This window comes from Betta splendens, chromosome 16 (genome assembly GCF_900634795.4).
Source record: "Betta splendens chromosome 16, fBetSpl5.4, whole genome shotgun sequence".
Lineage (NCBI taxonomy): Eukaryota > Metazoa > Chordata > Actinopteri > Anabantiformes > Osphronemidae > Betta > Betta splendens.
The window spans coordinates 4252357-4259333 of NC_040896.2; the positions used below are offsets into that span (position 1 = coordinate 4252357).

Here is a 6977-nt window from a genome sequence, read left to right on the forward strand (position 1 = left end):
ACATTTCTCATCATTGTTTTTCAAAAGACATAGGGAGCCGCAGCAAAGGGACGACAGAGCCGCATGCAAGTCTAGATTTTCGATCAGGGATCGGTAAACTGCGAATCATTCCTCCGGCCTGTGCATTATTTATTAAAAATTAGTTTTTGGATAACAGTGCGAGTAGAGACAAGCCATCATTCTGTAGATCAGTTATGTGTTTCAGTCAATACCTCCAAATAGCAGCTTCTTTGTTTTCTCGTTTTTACAGAAACAAAATCAAAGCGAGGAAAACGTTGATTATTCCTATGTGTTCCAAAGTTTATAACTATTTAACAGTTACACTTAGAGTCATTTTGAGAGAGTGTTACCTTTACAAAAAGCCCAAACATTTATATATACCCCAATAGGTTAAGGAACAGCTCTCATTTTAATTGGGATATGCTTTTTTCAGGCGTTTTAGTCGACAGTTAGTCTGTCTGTCCTTCACCGTTGGACTGGAGACCATAGCTGCTTTTTCGGTACTTTACATGAGAAAACATCGATGTGTGACCCCAGCCTTAAGTCTTATACAGCCACAACACTATGTAATTAACTAAATCATCTTTTTTTCTTTTTTACAAATTTGGTCTGCCTGCCCACTGCAATGAAGAGATCTTGCGAAACGTTATCTAAAAAACAACAAATTGGCATTTTAGTACATGATTCCCAAACAATAAGAAACAAATAATGCCGAATAAGTGGGTGCGGACAGCTGCTGTTCTGCCCACAGTCTGCCGACGTCCTCATTGCACCTGGAGGAACTGCGGAACCCTAGTGATTTAAATCTGGGGTCTGAAAGTGTTGCTGGGGTCAACACACTGTAAGGTGGCTTTGTTTAAATAGGAAATTCTGTCAAACAAATGCGACGTTTAACCTGCAGAAAAAACATGATTAGTAAACTAAGAGTCACTTTGAAATTGATCTTAATTCCGATAGATCAAGTGGAAACTTTTTTAAGTTAATTAATTCAAATTAAACACCTTATTTTCCGATATGAGATGGAAATGGTCCCACACAGCGGGAACCTACTCTTGGCTTGAGGCTGCTTCATAAATATAGATGAATTTGACGATGAAGGGCAAACGCTCTATGAGCCGACGCATCGGTTTTGCTGGACCCATCACTAGTCACATACGAAATCATACTTAATTATGTTTTTTCATTTTCGTCGCTCAAAAAAAGCAAGGCGGAGAAAACACCCTGCCCTGACAGAACACAATAGTACACATATATTGGCAATAAACGAGATTGTGAGATGACAATGGATTTTCCAACTGCTACTGAACGCCACATTTTTTTCTACTGTTTCCTGTGGCGCGAAGATTGCCATTCAGCTTTTTGTTTTCTTCCTGCAGGTAGGTAACAGTGACTTCTTCCTGACAGTTTTATGGTTTTTACATGACTGAAGATAAAACGACGAACGTTTCCAACATCAAACTAAACGAGAATTAAACATATTCAGTGTGAAGTAACCTAAAGGCACAATTAGTAGCAAGTTAACACTATCTATGTAACGGGCCATAATAGATAGCAGACATTTGGCCAATATGTTAATGGTAGTATAAAGACATGTTAGCGTGCAAAACAGCTGTTTAATTTGACCATTTAAAGTAATACAAGCAATTAGCAATTTTTGTGCAAGCTTAACAGTATAAACTCTAGTTACAAAACGTTTTTCCACTGCATAAAGATTTAAGGGGCTTAGTTCTGCTGGGTTCTACTCGACGTGTCTCTGTTTTAGCCGACGTTTGCTGTGTAAAACCACAAATAGGGACAAGACAATTTCAAACAAAACACTAGTTTGAATTTTTAAGAGATCTGAAGTAAGAAAACGTATTGACTTTTATAAAACCCTGTCAGTATGATGGCAGATACTTATTCTTTGATGCTTCTCTTTCTCTAATCACTAGTCTGCAGTGCTCTAGCTGCTTTTTAGCATCTAATCAACATCATGTGTGGCTAATGGGGCGGGCTGCCCACTAGTACTATACAGTGGAAAAACTCAATACAAAAGACTGAGCTGTATCTGGAATGTCCATATTTCTAGGTTTAGTGATTTTTAAAATTATTGTATGCATAAATGTAACATATTATTTCCTCCACTAGACAAAGATTTACCGAGGTCGTGTGCACATTATTGGTGTACTGACACATACAAAGTGCCACTTGTTCTAATGTTGAGCAAATAAACAGGATTTCTAACGGCTGATGCCGTTTGTGTAACTCAGCTTTAATATTAGCTAATTCACAGAAAACTGCTGGCATGTAACATATTCTCAGACACATTTTAATGTTATTTGATGTTGTACTTGTTGTAATGACTCAATAAGTTGTGCAGCATGTTGTACAGTTAATTCATATTAACTGTGTAAATTTAAACACAACTTTCTTACCCTCCCTTCTTCTTTTCGGCCTGTGCACCACCCGCTAAGTGATTTCAGATGGACTGACTGTAAAGTAATTTAACACGAAAACAGTATGCAGTTTGGTCCTTATATTACAATATAGAATGAGGTATTCCTCTAGTAATCAGTCTTCATTAGTTGTGCACCTTGATATATAGATAATACATACAATATTTGCCTGAAATGAATCCATATACAGTTCTCCCTTCTGAGTGGTGTTTTGTAGTAATTTGGAAAATACATATGTACTGATGATGTGTAGTAAATGTTAAACATTCATCTAAAAACAACTATTTCTCTTTGTCCTTCTGTCATCCTTTTGCTTTTGTCCATAGGTGGTACAACACACAAACAGTGCATAGATTGGCCTATAATTTAAATACAGAGTGGTGTATTCCCATAGTAATCAGTGTTCATCTATTATACATCCTGATCCTGTCTTTGAAATGAATATAAATACCACTTTTTTTTTTTACATAGTGCTTGGAGACTTGACTGCTGGACTCAGGGTGAACTGTCAATGTAGGTTATTATAAATGTACAATGGTGTAAGCAGAAATTTGTTTTGTTAGTAATTGACTGACTTGAATAATCTTTCCATCTAATGTTGTTCTCAAGAATAATGAAAACTAGAAAAAGTAATTTCTCGAGAAATTACATGGGAGAGCTGATCTGCTGCCGCAATGATGCCAAACGCTGATTAAACTGAAACAAAGTTGACAAAATGATGAAAACGACAAAATGTTGGCAAAGATTAAAATGATGAGTGATTGAAAAGATGGTGATTAAAAAGAACATTAAAAAGATGACCACGGTCAAACGATGACAAGATTAAAAAAATAACAATGACTCAAAAGTTGACCAAGGTAAAAAGATGTCAAAGATTAAAAAAGTTGACAAAGTTGCATTGTCGACAGTCATGAAAAAGCTGACTAGGTTTTTAATTTAAAAGGATTTGAAGGAAGTATTTGCAATTAATTGCTTAACTGTGTAATAGTTTAATAACTAGTCATAATTAACCAGTCAGAACCAAAAATGTTGCCATTTAAGGTAATAAATTACATTTGGTGCTTTTATTTTGAAAGGATTCAGAGGTCGTGTGAGTGATTACTAAACTATGAAATAGTCGTTAAATAGTCATAATTTATCATTCAAATGCAAACATAATGCTTAATGCCGTAATTGCTTAATTGCTACACAATCCAATAGTGTAGTTGAGTAATCAGTAATAAGCGTGTAACTGCTGTGTACCCTGAGCATCAGGAGTTTGACCTGTCAGTCAAATCTGCAGCTGCGCCGTCCCATGGATACGAAATGTGGGAAAATCAGGCTCACTCTGCTCTGTGACAGCAGAGGGAGTTTCACCCCATATAAACAGACTTATTCTAGCTAAACCATAATAGTTATCGCAAAAATAGCTTTACTATATAAATCCCAACTTTCCCAACTCTAAATCCCCACTTTTTGTACCATGGGAATCATTTATTCTTAAGAAGACTGCATGTAATGTGTCATATTCCTTGTCTTTCCTTGTAGTCTGCCAGTGTTGTTCTACTACGTGTACAAAGTGCAGTAACTCTGTCACTAGGTGAGTGTAGGAGACCAGTATTATTTATTTTTGTAATTAGATCATAATATGAAACATATGGCGATATTAAGTGATGACTTCTTAAACATTATCAATATGTCAGATTATTCAAATGCATCTTATCATTGAAAATGGTATTCTGTACTAATTTTCGTTTTTGTCTTACATGTGCCGTTTGGGATTGCCCACCACTCTTGCCCTTATCATATGGTTAATTCTGTCTATCCCAACCATCTATGTGCTCTATCTTTTGAATTGAATATTCTATCTTTTCTATCCCAATACTCTATCAATACTCTATCAATTCTCTATCCAAGCCCCACTGCAGGGCCCCGATTTTTGGCCTGCCCACATCAGGCCCCGTGTCGCCCATTGTTGGCCCCTGTCTTACTGGTTTGCCCGTTGTTGGCCCGTGTCGCCCATTGTTGGCCCCTGTCTTACTGATTTGCCCATTGTTGGCCTGTGTCGCCCATTGTTGGCCCCTGTCTTACTGGTTTGCCCATTGTTGGCCCCTGTCTTACTGGTTTGCCCATTGTTGGCCCCTGTCTTACTGGTTTGCCCATTGTTGGCCCCTGTCTTACTGGTTTGCCCATTGTTGGACCCTGTTTTATGCAATGACCATTGGTCCCTGTGTTTGATTACCTGATTTCTACAGTGTTATTGATTAACTGATATCTACTGTGTTACTGCTTACCTGGTTTCAACGTTCTGTTTGGTATCAAGTACCTGTCTATCTATTTGTGGTTCTGAGAGTTTCTCTGCTCTGTTCTATCTCTCTCTCATCATATCAGCTTAAATTGCTCAACTAAAGTGCACACATAATTGCAAAACTGATAAATACTGTTGCTGACTCAGTCTTACTGTTGAGCTACTGTTTCTTGTCTACGAGGCACCTGGATTCAGGTGGAGGAAGCTGCAAGCAGAAGCTCTCATCTCATCACTGCAACAACTGCCTGAACTTAACTGTGTTAAGACTTAACATAAGACTATAATAACATACGCCTATAATAGTATAAAGGTTATTCTGCTGGTAAGTGCAAAGAATCTTAGAGGATATTAAGACTGTTGGTCTGAATATAAGTGAAAACTATTACAAACACAGTTCGACTTAATTTATCCACTTGTGATTCATATTAAAGAAATATTGTCATTGTTCTCAAACTTTTCAGTTCAGTGAGGCTTTTCAGGTTTGTAGACTTGTTACAATCTAATAACTATCCTGAATTTAATTTGAATATTATTAGGTTATTGGTCCCTGATGTAAAAAGGTAAATTAAAATAAAGAATATAAAACCAATGGTGAATAGACCTTTCACATTAGGTACGATATTATTTAGTGTAAAACGTCCTACTTAAAGGGTTTCACACCAGGTATTACACAGGTTTGACAAATCCTGTAGTTTTGAATTTATAATAAATATTCTTATTTATACCTAAAAGCTGAGCTTGAGGAGTCTTCATTTGTAATACCCCCATCTGTGGTACCTCTGTCCCACGTTGAGAAAATTAGTACAGGCCTAGTAGCTTTGTTGAGTGACACCAGATAGTTTTGGAAATTTTGGCTGCATTTAGAACTCTCCAGGAATCAATGCTCTACTGAAGTCAACACAGTTAGTTGTTTGGTTTGACATTTGTGAATTTGGTACACAATGCCAAGGAAGAATAAGAGGTCCCAGAGTGCAAAACAGAGGTGGCAGAAGCTGAAGGAGTGTGACTGTGCAGCAACAGGTGAACAAGCTGAACGCGCTGGTCTTCAGACATCCACCAAGCTGTCTGCAACTGCAGACTGTTCAGGTGAAAGAGTAGTTCAGGCAGGTCTACATGATAAACTGTCTGTGCCAGGAGCTCCTCGTGATGATGTGGTAAAAAGAGGACATCAAAACGATGCTGCAGATAAAACTGAACCTTCTAACACTGACCAGGTAAACCACAGGGGTCAAAGTGTTCTACATCTACCCAAGCCTTCCTATGCTGATGTGTTGGACACAGGACTTCAGACTGATGCTGTTTGTGTAGTTGGACCTTCTCGTGCACACAGTGTAAACCTGGGAGATCAGCCTAATGAAACCTGTGTACGTGCGTCCCGCAGCCAGGCTTCTATGAGGTATGGTAGATCCAGGAACAGCCAGTGCACCTGTAACTCACTGACCTTTCTTGCGTTCCTTCATGAGAATGAAAACTTCACCAGGGCAGACCTTGACCTTGTTTTAGATAAAGGTGATGTGAGGTATAAAGAAGCCAAAAAAAGGTTTCCTGCTAGAGATCATCTGGCTACTGATGAGCTCCCTGATGAAGCTTCTGCACGCAGACATTTGTATCATGTTGACATGACACAACTTTCCCGCTATGGCACACTGCGAGATCCTTTACCTGGAGCTGTGGACAATTTCCTTGACCTAGAGGCAGGTTTGAGCTGCTTGTTATCTGAAGTGCGCTATGCATTGCTGATGATGACAAGTCTGTGTATTGCAGTGTTCAGAACTAGATCAAGTAGGTATGGATTCTTTGAACCTCACTCAAGGACAGCTAAAGGTTTGCCTCTACTTATGGGATTGAAGAGTCCTGGTACTGCTGTAATGCTCACATTCACACATCTCAGTGACATGATTGACAGACTCACCAGATGTCACCAGATTCTGGGAACACAATCCTCCTGCACATACGAACTGAAGCCTGTGGAGTTTTACAACCTGAATGATGCTGCCCAGCCTATGGAAAGCAGATCTACACCTCACACAATTGTGGCTCCATTGGATAGTGCTAGGAATGAATCAAGTTCTACCACCACTGGTCTTTGTGACAAAATAAACCCTGAAATGTCCAGTCACATCGCACTTGTTACTATGGCATTTGAGCTGGAACAACCAAGTCAGGTTTCTATGAATTCAATCTCATTACATGTTGGTTTATGCAGTGACCCAACCGTGTCTGCTCAACCACTGAAGCCTATTAGAAATATATCT

General features: G+C 38.6%; 1 long non-coding RNA gene across 1 annotated transcript; it reads left to right on the plus strand.

The window, feature by feature from the left end:
• Positions 1 to 2806: 2806 nt before the first annotated feature.
• On the plus strand, positions 2807 to 5453 carry LOC114843200 (uncharacterized). Its single transcript, XR_003783549.3, has 3 exons — positions 2807 to 2948; positions 3963 to 4014; positions 4332 to 5453. It is a non-coding gene; the product is annotated as an uncharacterized LOC114843200 (long non-coding RNA).
• Positions 5454 to 6977: the final 1524 nt, after the last annotated feature.